Source organism: Trichechus manatus, unplaced genomic scaffold (assembly GCF_000243295.1).
Source record: "Trichechus manatus latirostris isolate Lorelei unplaced genomic scaffold, TriManLat1.0 scaffold00129, whole genome shotgun sequence".
NCBI lineage: Eukaryota > Metazoa > Chordata > Mammalia > Sirenia > Trichechidae > Trichechus > Trichechus manatus.
Window position 1 is genome coordinate 1,707,256 of NW_004444065.1, and position 13,796 is coordinate 1,721,051.

Here is a 13,796-nt window from a genome sequence, read left to right on the forward strand (position 1 = left end):
GGAATGCTTTCAATCTCTCTCCATTGACAATAATGTTGGCTGTTAGTCTCATATATATGTTTTTCATCATGTTGACGAATTCCCTTTCTTATTTTGCCAAGAGTTTTTACTAGGAATAGGTGTTGAATTTTATAAGATGCCTCTTCTGAATTGATTGATATGGTCATGTGGTTGTTTTTTCTACCTCAGTTTGTTAGTTTAGGTAGTATCTTAGTCATCTAGTGCTGCTTTAACAGAAATACCACAAGTGGATGGCTTTTAACAAAGACAAATTTATTGTCTCACAGTCTAGTAGGCTATAAGTCCATATTCAAGGCATCAGCTCCAGAGGAAGGCTCTCTGTCTCTGTTGGCCCTGGAGAAAGGTCCATATCATCAGTCTTCCTTTGCTCTGGGAGCTTCTCTGCGCAGGAACCCCAGGTCCAAGAGACGTGCTCTGCTCCCAGCAATGCTTTCTCGGTGGTATGAGGTTCCCACGTGTCTCTGTTCGCTTCTCTCTTTTATATCTCAAAAGAGATTGGATTAAGACACCATCCAATCTTATATACCTCATCAGTACAACTGCCACTAATCCATCTTATTAGATCATAGTGATTGAATTTACAACACATAAGGAAATCACATCAGATTACAAAATGCTGCACAATTATACAATACTGGTAATCATGACCCAGCCAAGTTGACAGATATATTTGGGAGACACAATTCAATCCATAACAGGTAGATAATGTGTTTCCAGAATTTTTTCCATTTCTCTTAGGTTTTCAAATTTGTTGGAGTACAGTTCTTCATAATATTCTGTTATTACTCTTTTTTATTTCAGTTTGTTCTGTTGTAATATTACCCATATCATTTCTTATTTGTGTTATTTGCATCTTCTTCTTTTCCTTTGTTAATTTGGCCAGTTTGTCAATTTAATAATCCTTTCAAAGAACCAACTTCTAGTCTTGCAGATTCTTTCTGTTTCACTTATTTCTGCTTGACTATTTGTTATTTCCTTTCTTTTGGTGACTATGAGCTTTTTCTGCTGCTCTTTTTCCACTTATTGGAGTTTTATGGTTAAGGTATTGATTTTGGCTCTTTTTTCCTTTTCGGTATTGTGTGATTATTGCTATAAACTGATCTTTGAGCACTGCTTTTGCTGTGTCCCAAATGTTTTGCTATGCTGTGTTTTCATTCTCGTTTGATTCTAGGAATTATTTTATTTTATTTTTTATTTCTTCTATTACCCTATCCTCCACGTGTCTGTCAGTTTATCTTACTGTGGGGTCTTGTGTGTCACTGTGATGCTGGAAGCTATGCCACTGGTATTCAAATACCAGCAAGGTCACCCATGGTAGACCGGTTTCAGCTGAGCTTCCAGACTAAGACAAACTAGGAAGAAGGATCCAGAACTCTACTTATGAAAAGAATTAGCCAGTGAAAACCTTATGAATAGCAGCATAACTTTGATATAAAGCTGGAAGATGAATCCCTCAGGTTGGAAAGCACTCAAAGTACGACTAGGGAAGAGCTACTTCCTCATAGAGTCCACCTTAATGATATCAATGAAGTCAAGATTTTGGGACCTTCATTTACTGATGTGGCACAAGTTGAAATGAGAAGAAACAGCTGCAAACATCCATTAATAACCAGAATGTGGAATCTATGAAGTATGCATCTAGGAAAATTGAACATTGTCAAAAATGAAATGGATTGCATAAACATCGTTATCCTAGACATTAGTGAGCTGAAATGGACTGGTATTGTCCATTCTGAATCAGACAATCATATGGTCTACTATGCTGCGAATGACAACATGAAGAGGAATGGCATTGCATTCACTGTCAAAAAGAACATTTCCAGATCTATCCTGAAGTACAGTGCTGTCAGTGATAGGATAATATCCATATGTCTACAAGGAACATCAGGTAATACAATTATTCAAAATTATGAACCAATCACTAAGGCCAAAGATGAGGAAACTGAAGATTTTTACCAACTTCTGCAGTCTGAAATTTATCGAACATGCAATGAGGATGCATTGATAATTACTGGTGATTGGAATTCGAAAGATGGAAACAAAGAAGGATCAGGAGTTGGAAAATATGGCCTTGGAGATTGAAACGATTCCAGAGATGGCATGATAGAATTTCACAAGATCAACAACTACTTCATTGCAATACTTTTCTTCACCAACTTAAACTGACTATACACATGAACCTCACCAAATGGAATACACAGGAATCAAATTGACTACGTCTGTGGAAAGAGACAATGGAAAAGCTCAATATAGTAAGTCAGAACAAGACCAGGGGCCAACAGTGCAACAGACAATCAATTGCTCATATGCAAGTTCAAGTTGAAACTGAAGAAAATTAGAACAAGTCCACAAGAACCAAAGTACGACTTTGAGTATATCACACCTGAGTTTAGAGACCATTTCAAGAATAGACTTGGTGCATTAAACATTAATGATCAAAGACCAGATGAGTTGTGGAATGAAATCAAAGACGTCATACAGGAAGAAAGTAAGAGGTCATTAAAAAGACATGAGAGAAAGAAAAGACGAAAAGGAATGTCAGAAGAGACTCTGAAACTTGCTTTTGAACATCAAGTAGCTAAAGCAAAAGGAAGAAATAATGAAGTGAAAGAGCTGAACAGAAGATTTCAAAGGGTGGCTCAAGAATACAAAGTAAAGTATTATAATGAAATGTGCAAAGACCTGAAGATAGAAAATCAAAAGGGAAGAACACGCTCGGGATTTCTCAAGCTGAAAGAACTGAAGAAAAAAATTCAAGCCCCAAGTTGCAACATAGAAGGATTCTGTGGGGAAAATTTTAAATGATGCAGGAAGCATGTAAAGAAGATGGAAGGAATACACAGAGTCAGTATACCGCAAAGAACTGGTCGATGCTCAACCATTTCAAGAGGTAGCATATGATCTGGAACCAATGGTACTGAAGGAAGGAGTCCAAGCTGCACTGAAGGTATTGGTGAAAAACAAGCCTCCAGGAACTGACAAAGTACCAATTGAGCTGTTTCAACAAATGGATGTAGCACTGGAAGTACTCACTGTTCTATGTCCAGAAATTTGGAGGACAGCTACCTGGCCAATCGACTGGAAGATATCCATATTTCTGCCTATTCCCAAGAAAGACGATCCAACCAAATGCAGAAGTTATTGAACAATATCATTAATATCACACACAAGTAAAATTTTGCTGAAGATCATTCAAAAGTGGCTGCAGCAGTATATTGACAGGGCACAGCCAGAAATTCAAGCCAGATTCAGAAGAGGATGCTGAACCAGGGATATCATTGCTGATGTTAGATGGATCTTGGCTGAAAGCAGAGAATACCAGAAAGATGTTTACTTGTGTTTTACTGACTATGCAAAGGCATTCAACTGTGTGGATCATACAAATTATGGATAACATAGTAAAGAATGGGAATTCCAGAACACTTAATTGTGCTCATGAGGAATCTGTACAGAAATTGAGAGGCAGTCATTCAAACAGAACAAGTGATACTGCATGGTTTAAAGTCAGGAAAGATGTGCGTCAGGGTTGTATCCTTTCACCATACCTATTCAGTCTGTATGCTGAGCAAATAATCGAAGAAGCTGGACTAGAGAAGAGTGGGGCATCAGAATTTGAGGAAGACCCATTAACAACCTGCATTATGCAGATGATAGAACCTTGCTTGCTGAAAGCGAAGAGGACTCAAAGCACTTACTGATGAAGATCAAAGACCACAGCCTTCAGTATGGATTACACCTCAACATAAAGAAAACAAAAATCCTCACAACTGGATCAATAAGCAACATCATGATAAACGGAGAAAAGATTGAAATTGTCAAGGATTTCATTTTACTTGAATCCACAATCAACACCCATGGAAGCAGCAGTCAAGAAATCAAAAGAAGCATTGCATTGGGCAAATCTGCAAAAGACCTCTTTAAAGTGTTGAAAAGTAAAGATGAAACCTTGAAGACTAAGGTGTGCCTGACCCAAGCCATGATATTTTCAATCACCTCATATACATATGAAAGCTGGACTATGAACAATGAAAACCGAAGAATTGACGCCTCTGGGTTGTGGTGTTGGAGAAGAGTATTGAATATACCATGGACTGCCAAAAGAACAAACAAACCTGCCTTGGAAGAAGTATGATCAGAATACTCCTTTGAAGCAAGGATGGCGAGACTGCATCTCACATACTTTGGACATGTTTTAAGGAGAGATCAGTCCCTGGAGAAGGACATCAAGCTTGGTAAAGTAGAGGGTCAGTGAAAAAGAGGAAGACCCTCCATGAGATGAACTGACACAGTGGCTGCAACAATGGGCCAAGCATAACAATGATTGTGAGGATGTCTCAGGACTTCGTAGTGTTTTGTTCTGCTGTACATAGGGTTGTTATGTGTTGGAACTGGCTTGATGGCACCTAAAAACATTACCTAGTGGTTTTTAAGCAGGGTGTTATTCAGTTTCCATGAATTTGATTTTTTTTCCTTGTTCTTCCTGTCATTGATTTCTAATTTATGCATTCTGATCCATGGAGATGCTTTGTATTATTTCAGTATTTTTTAATTTATTGAGGCTTGGTTTGTGGCCTAACATGTGATCTATTCTGGGCAATGATCCATGTGTGCTGGAAACTAATATGCACTGTTGTGTTGTTGCATGGACTGTTCTGAATATATCTATAAGATCAAGTTAGTTGATTGTGTTGTTTAGATCTTCTGTATTTTTTCTGAGTTTCTTTCTAGTTTTTCTCTCCTTCGTTAAAAGTACTGTGTTAAAGTCTGCTACTATTATTGTGGAGTTGTCTATTTCTCTTTTCAATTCTGTTGAAGTTTGTTTTAGGTATTTTGGAGCTCTTTCATTGAATGAGTAGGTATTTATTGTTTATGTTTTCTTGTTTGATTGACCCTTTAATCCTGATAAAATGCCCTCCCTTGTCTCCTATGCTGGCTTTTGCCTTTAAGTCTATTTTATCAGAGATTAATATTGCCCCTGATCTTTTTTATTGCAGTTTGCTTGATGTATTTTTTCCACCCTTTGATTTTTAGCTTATTTTTATATTTGTGTCTCTTGTAGGCAGCATAGTAATGGGTAGTATTTTCTTATGCATTCTGCCACACTCTGTCTCTTGACTAGTGCATTTAACACATTTACATTAGGTAATTATCAATAGATATGAATTTAATTTGTTTAATTTACTTTACTTTGTGGCCTAACATATGATCTATTCTGAGCAATGATCTATGTGTGCTGGAAATTAATAAGTACCATTCTGTTGTCGGGTGGAGTGTTCTGTATATATCTATGAGATCAAGTTAGTTGATTGTATCATTTTGCTGTGCTTTTTCTTTTTTTTTGATGGTACTGATGATTTCTTTGTTTCGTATACTTTTCTGTACTGAGTTCTCTTGGTTTATGAATTTTCTTTCATTTCCTTTGTTGCTGTTTATTTTGTGTTTACTGAGTCTTTAAAATTTTCTTCTTTTTTATTTGGTGGGAAGGTTTATCAATTTTCTTTATGGTTACCTGGAAATTTACTTTTAACTGCCTAAGTTTAAAACAGTCTGTTCTATCTTGATATCACCTTGACTTCCTCTCCATATGGAAGTTCTGTAACTACACCGTTTATTCCCTCTTTCTGTTTTGAAGTTGTCATTGTTTACAGATTGATGTCTCTTGTTCCTTGTTTTCAGTCTTGTAGCTTTATTTTATTTTTGAATATTCTTTATCTAGGTTGGTTTCTGTGTAATGTCTTCATGTGTCTTAATCTCAGGTTGCTGTCTGACGCTGCTGGTTCTCTGTCTGAAGGATTCCCTTTAGTAGCTCTTATAAGGTTGGTCTGGTTTTTACAAATTGTCTTAATTTCTGTTTATCTGGAAATGTCCTAATTTCACCATCATATTTGCAGGACAGTTTTGCTAGATGCTTAATTCTTGGTTGACAATTTTTTTCTTTCAGGGTTTTATATATGTCATCCCATTGCCTTCTCGTCTGCATGGTTTCTGTCAAGAAATCAGAGCTTGGTCTTATTGGTTCCCTTTAGTAGGTAACATTTCATTTTTCCTGCACTACTCTCATGATTCTTTCTATGTCTTTTGCTTTGGTAAGTTTGATTATGACATGTTCTTGGTGATTTTCTTTTGGGTCTATCTTACTTGGGGTTTGTTGAGATTCTTGGATGGAGATCTTCTTTTCTTTCTTAATGTTCAGGAGGTTTTCTGCCAGCAAATCTTCAAAAATTTTTCTCTGTGCTTTTTTTGTCTTTTTTTGTTCTGGAATTCCAATCATGCGTAAGTTATTCTTCTTGATAGTGTCCCACATAACTCTTAGACTTTCTACATTTTTCTTTGTTTTTTTTTTTTTTTTTTTTTTTTCTGATTATTCTTTTAACAGTTTAGGTCCAAGGAACTTGTCTTCTATTTCACTGATTCTGTCTTACTCTGATTCAATTCTATTCCTTTGTCTTTCCAATGAGTTATCTATTTCTGAAATTTTAGTGCTAATCTTCTGGATTTCTGGTTACTGTTTTTGTATGGTTTCTATTTGTCTGTTTATTTTGTCATTTGTTCTTGTATTGTTTTCCTGAATTATTATAGAGTTTCGTCTGTGTTTTCTTTGATTTTTGTCTGTTTTCCTTTGTCTTTTTCTTGATCTCTTGGAGGGTCATATATACAAGTCTTTTGAATTCTGTATCAGGTAGTTCCATTACCATTTGTTCCTTAGGGAGGTTTCCTGCTTCTTTATTTTGGTTACTTACTGGATCCATCTTATACTGCTTCCTTAGGCAATTTGATATTCTCTGCTGTTTCCAAGGCATTAAGATGTTATTATATTTATTTATTAATTGCATGTTTATTTGTTGCATCCTGATTGTTGTGTTTTGTTTTGATGTATCTGGTCAGGCAGGATAGGCTTGCTACCCTGGTCACTATTCTGCCCGCACTGGGGCACTTTCCACCTATCTCTGGGCGAATGGGGTAGTGGTTGGGTGTGTGAGCATGGGTTTCTATTCACTGGTCTTGCAGGGCAACAGAAGGAAGGTTGGACAGATGTTAGCCACCATCTCATCAGTCCAGTGGCACAGGAGTGGACAGTGGCACTAGCTGAGTAAGTGAGGTGGCAGGTATGGCTGGCTAGTGGTGTTGTTGTTACTGCCTCCCTCCAGCTGTGGGGGGTAAGTGGCGGGTGGGTGCATGCACTGTCACACTGCCTCTGCCTCTTGCACTATGTGTGCAGTACTGCACTCACTACCCCTTGCTAAGCAGTGGAGGAGGGATGAGTGGTGGGTGGGGTAAGGGGAAGGGAGCTGTGGGTGGATGTGTCCCTGGTGGCACTATCACCACCTCTCACCGACTGGGTGGTATGCAGGCCATGGGTGGGCCCAGGTGCACGTGTGTGGTTGCTGCCCCTTACTGGGTGAGGGAGAGGGAGGTGAGCAGTAGGTAGCTGCGGGCATAGTTACTTTGCCTCCACCTCTCGTCAAGTGGGGGAAAGGGAAGGGAGCTTGGCCTGTTTAACGGGAAGGAGGGGTAGGACAAGCGACTGGCACCACACCAGAGCAGGCTGCTGTTGCTCAGCAGGGCCGTGGGGCAGGGGAGTATTTCTTTGTGGGGAGGGTGGTGACCTGGGCTGGGTTGGGGGAAAAAAGGGGGACTTGTACCTTGGTCCTCAGTGGTCGAGGCTGCAGGGATGGGGGAGTTGTGTAGCTAATCACCAGCAGGGTGGGAGGAGGGGATGTATGCTCTTCTGGTCATTGGAGGTGGGTGCCTGGGCTCTTCCCATTGGCTACAATTGGGATCTTATTTCACTCTGCCTATGTCTACAGACTTACTCTCTGTCCTGTTGGGAATTCTTTGAAGTTGCCTTCTGTGTTTCTCATCCAGGATTGCTGTTGTCTTTGTCTCAAGGTGGCCATGCTGTACTGGGCCTGCAGGACCCCTCCGCTCTGTCTCTTCTCATTTGCTGTTTTTACAGTCAGTTTCTTCTTCCAATCAGCATTGGATCTAGTTCTTTGCCCTTTCATTTCATACACAGGGTTCCAGGGTTGTCCTCTGTATCTGTTTCACTTGGTTTCTTGGGTCTTTGCTATAGATGGATGGTGTGTTGTGTCTGACTAAGCTGCCATTTTGGCCAGAAGTGTGTAATTTACTTATAAAAGTTTATAATTTTATTTAGAATGAGGTTTTATAATTCCCTAGTGTACAGTTGGTTTTTTTTTTTTTTTTTTTTTTTTGGTGGGGAAGGGTTATCCCATTTTGTTTAGCATACATGGCCTGCATGATTTTTATGTTTTACAATTTTGTTTGTGGACAACTACATAACTAATTTTGTATATGTTTCATGAATGTTTTAAATGTCCCTTATAGTTTGTGATCTATTAACTGCATTCTTGCACTGAGATCATAAAAACAAAAAGTTGCTGTCAAGTCCATTTCGACTCATGACAACCTTATGGGTTTCAGAGTAGAAATGTGTTCCATGAGGTTTTCAAGGCTGTGCCCTTTCAGAACCAGACCTCCAGGTCTTTCTTCCTAGGCACCTCTGGATGAGTTCAAACTGCAAACCTTTTTGTTATTAGTGAGTGCTTAACCATTTCCTTCACTCAGGGACTTGACTGGGAGCGCACTGAGATCATAACAGTGCCCAAATCTCTTTGCTCTTGAAACTCTTCAGGGACTTTGGAGCCCTCTTCTAGGTGATCCCTCCTCTTTGTCTTTGCAAAGGCTCTTGAAAGAGGAGTGAGCAATTGCTGGGTCTACTTCCACACTGCCATTGACTCTTCAATATACTGCAAACTTACTTCTACTTTCAAAAGACTTCATCCTGCCTCCTTCTAACCTCCCCATCTCACAGTTATCAGTAATTTCTTAACTGCTACATTCAGTGGGCCCATCTCAGTTCTTCTCTCCCATCTTGTTCTCAATTTACAGCCATATTTTGGAGAATAAAGCTTTAAAATTGATTGTCCACTCTAACGATATCTGTCATTCCTTATAAGTCTCATTTTAGAGATACATTATTTAGTTTTCATAAGGTCTAAAACAGTACAGGAATGACAGGAAGTGGAGATGAGATGGTTGATGTTTCAGTCTAAGAAATAAAGGAGTCAAATGTTAAAATTTTTCTATAGTTATAGATGTAACTTAAGTTACTCTAAGATCCCTCTTGCATGGTTTCAGATCTTTGTGAAATGAAGTAACATCCTGGCTCCCCCCATCACTCATCTCCTTGCTTTATATACCTCTACAGGTTCACACTGGGAGCAGGACAGCGTCATATTTGAAACTTTGGGCCAGTCTGGCAGGCCATTGGACCTGCTTTGTCCTTTGCACAGAAGCTTTCTCTGTTCAGGGTATCTGAGTTTCCACAGATTTCATGATGATCCCGTTTATAGTGTCACTGGTACTCTAGCCTGGAAACCATGCCTTGGCTTCTTGGTGTCAGGACCAAGATTTGGGTGTGGGTGCAGAGCTCAGAGAGGAGCCAGAAACAGGTGTGTACGACCCTGCAGGACCCGGCCTCAGGTCAGACTGATGCCCTAGGATTAGGCAGAAGATGCAGAGCAGCACACAGAAGGGAGTTTGGAAGTCTGGGCACAAATTCAGGAAACAGAGTCACATTACTAAAATATCTGGGCAAAGCAGGCAGAAGGACAGGTACCAGTAATAAAGAAATCCTTGATTCCTGAGCAAATTTTTGTCCTAGCCAGGAGTATTTTATGTGCTTTCTGCTTAGGTGGAAGTGACTCTCAGACATGTACTCCTCAGAACCTACAGATGTGGAAAGTAGGGGGAGGGTTGGTGTTGTTGTTAGGTGCTGATGATTTGGTTCTGACTCATAGTGACCCTACGTAGAGTAGAACAAAATATTGTCCATTCCTGCACCCTCCTCACAATCGTTGTTATGCTTGAGCCCATTGTTTCAGCCACTGGGTCAGTCCATCTCCTTGAGGGTCTTCCACTTTTTTGCTGACCCTCTACTTTACCAAGCATGTTGTCTTTCGGGAACTAACCCCTCCTAATAACGTGTGCAAAGTATGTAAGATGTAGTCTCGCCATCCATGCTTCTAAGGAACGTTCTGGTTGTACATCTTCCAGGACAGATTGGTTTGTTCTTTTGGCAGTCCATGGTATATTCAACATTCTTCTCCAACAGCACAATTCAAAAGCATCAATTATTATTCTGTCTTCCTTATTCATCATTCAGCTTCCGCATGCATATGAGGTGATTGAAAACATCACAGCTTGGATCAGGTGCACCTTAGTCTTCAGGATGACATCTTTGCTTTTCAACACTTTAAAGAGGTCTCCTACAGTAGATTTATCCAGTGGAATACGTCTTTTGATTTCTTGGCTGCTGCTTCCATGGGTATTGATTGTGGATCCAAGTGAAATGAAATCCTTGACAATTTCAATCTTTTCTCCATTTATCATGATGTTGTTTATTGGTCCGGCTGTGAAGATTTTTGTTTTCTTTATGTTGAGGTGACGTCCATACTGAAGGCTGTGGTCTTTGATCTTCATCAGTAAGTGCTTCAAGTCCTCTTCACTTTCAGCAAATAAGGTTGTGTCATCTGCATAACGCAGGTTGTTAATGAGTCTTCCTCCAATCATGACTTTCATTCTTCTTCATTTAGTCCAGCTTCTTGGATTATTTGCTCAGCATACAGATTAAATAAGTATGGTGAAATGGTGAAAGAATAAAAGCCTGACTCACACATTTCCTAACTTTAAACCATGCAGTATCCTCTTGTTGTGTTCCAATGACTGCCTCTTGGTCTATGTACAGGTTCCTCAAAAGCACAATTAAGTGTTCAGGAATTCCTATTCTTTGCAATGTTATTCATATTTTGTTATGATCCACACAGTCGAATGCCTTTTCATCGTCAGTAATGCACAGGTAAACATCGTTCTGGTATCCTCTGTTTTCAGCCAGGATCCGTCTGACATCAGCAATGTTATTCCTGTTTCCATGCCCTCTTCTGAATTCAGCTTGAATTTCTGGCAGTTCGCTGTCAATATACTTCTGCAGCTGCTTTTGAATGATCTTCAGCAAAATTTTACTTGCTTGTGATATTAATGATATTGTTTGATAATTTCCACATTCGTTTGGATCATCTTTCTTGGGAACAGGCATAAATATGGATCTCTTCTAGCCGGTTCGCCACGTTTCTTGGCATAAATGAGAGAGCACTTACAGTGCTGCATCCATTTGTTGAAACATCTCAATTGGTATTCTGTCAATTCCTGGAGCCTTGTTTTTTGCCAATGCCTTCAGTGAAGCTTGGACTTCTTCCTTCGGTACCATCGGTTCCTTAAAAGGTTGAACGTCTACCAGTTCTTTTTTGTATAGTGATTTTGTGTATTCCCTCTATCTTCTTTTGATGCTTCCTGCATCATTTAATATTTTTTCCTCATAGAGTTATTCAGTATTGCACCTAGAGGCTTGAATTTTTTCTTTAGTTATTTCAGCTTGGGAAATGCTGAGCATGTTATTCCTTTTTGATTTTCTATCTCCAGGTCTTTGCACATGTCATTACAATAGTTTACTTTGTGTTCTTGAGCCACCATTTGATATCTTCTGTTCAGCTCTTTGACTTCATCATTTCTTCCTTTTACTTTAGATACTCGACATTCAGGAGCAAGTTTCAGAGTCTTTTCTGACATCCATTTTCATCTTTTCTTTCTTTTCTGTCTTTTTAATGACCTCTTGCTTTCTTCATGAATGATGTCCTTGATGTTACCTCACAATCGTCTAATCTTCATTCATTAATGCTCAATGCATCAAATCTATTCTTGAGATGGTCTATAAATTCAGGTGGGATATACTCAGTGTTGTACTTTGGCTCTCCTGGACTTGTTCTAATTTTCTTCAGCTTCAACTTGAACTTGCATATAAGCAATTGATGGTCTGTTCCATAGATCGTCCCAGACCTAGTTCTGACTGATGATATTGAGCTTTTCCATTGTCTTTTTCCACAGATGTAGTCGATTTGATTCTTGTGTATTCCATCTGGTGAGGTCCACGTGTATAGTCACTGTTTATGTTGGTGAAAAAAATGTATTTGCATTGAAGAAGATGTTGATCTTGCAAAATTCCATCATGCCATCTCCTACATCATTTCTGTTACCAAGGCCATATTCTCCAGCTAGCAATCCTTCTTTGTTTCCAACTTTTGAATTCCAATCACCAGTAATTATCAATGCGTCCTGATTACATGTTCGATCAATTTCAGACTGCAGAATTTGGTAAAAATCTTCAATTTCCTCATCTTTGGCCTCGGTGTTTGGTGCATAAATTTGAATTATAGTCGTATTAACTGGTCTTCCTTGTAGTCGTATGGATATTATCTTTTCACTGATAGCGTTATACTTCAGGATAGATCTTGAAATGTTCTTTTTGACAATGAATGCATGCTATTTGTCTTCAAGTTGTCATTCCCAGCATAGTAGACCATATGATTGTCTGATTCGAAATGGCCAATACCAATCCATTTCAGCTCACTAATGCCTAGGATATTGATGTTCATGTGTTCCATTTCATTTTTGACGACTTCTAATTTTCCTCGATGCATACTTCGTACATTCCACGTTCCAGTTATTAATGAATGCTTGCAGCTGTTTCTTCTCCTTTTGAGTCGTGCAACATCAGGTCCTGAAAACTTGACTTTATCCATGTCATTAAGGTCGACTCTACTTTGATGAGGCAGCTCTTTCTCGGTCGTGTTTTGAGTGTCTTCCAACCTGAGGGACTCATCTTCTGACACTATATCAGACAAAGTTCTACGGCTAATTCTTTTCAGAAGTAGACTGCTGGGTCCTTCTTCCTAGTCTGTCCTAGTCTGGAAGCGCAGCTGAAACCTGTCTGCCATGGTGGCCCTGCTGATGTTTCGTTACTGGTGGCATAGCTTCCAGCATCAGAGCAACAAGCCCCTACAGGTACAACAAACTGACAGAGGAGTGAGGGAGGAGGAAGGAGATGATAGCAAATAAAGGTGGATCTGGAATTTCAAATAATATTTTCTGAGTTTGCTTTGAGAGAAGGATTTCTCAGTTCTTTCTCTTCACTCGTGATCCTTGAAGCAGCAGAGGTAATTTTTACATAAATTTCTCTCCCGTTGAATGTAGAAGTGTTGATAGAACTTTTGAAGATGTTAATTTTCAGTGTTTCACATCCCCAAATACACTAAACAAAACATGAGTTAGATTACCATATGAAAAATGACAAGTTTTTCCTTCTTCTTAGACTGAAGTCAACAGGATGCAGAAAATCTAATGTTATGTGTTATTGCTGTTTTGCACATTAAAAATAATAGAGATAAGCAAAGTTAAAGTCCAGGTAGGCTTCTGTTCTTCAGTCCTTCCTTTTTCATTGTTACTGTGTTACTCCTTCAGAGGATACTTGAAAAGTATCTGCTAACGTTTAGTAACAATGAGATTCTTAGTTATAAATCATATAAGCATGGTGCTTCATTATTTCTCCTAGAAAGCAAGAAAACAGAAATTTACAGGTTAGAATGAGATTTAACAGACTCTCTGATAACTAATATTTAGATCATAATTGCTCACTTCTTGTCTTTCTGGGGAAATAATCATGAGCCTTGAAGCTCGAGCATGTTATAAAATGTGAGGCTGGATTTGTGGACTGGGAGTTGGAGGTCTCAGAGAAGCACTCTGCTGAAATATATGCATAGACCATATGTTTCTGTTATAACCTTTGGTTATATGTATAATTACTTGTAGATTCCTTCCACCCTTTTCCCATTTTCTTATGATAACTTTTTTCATCTTGA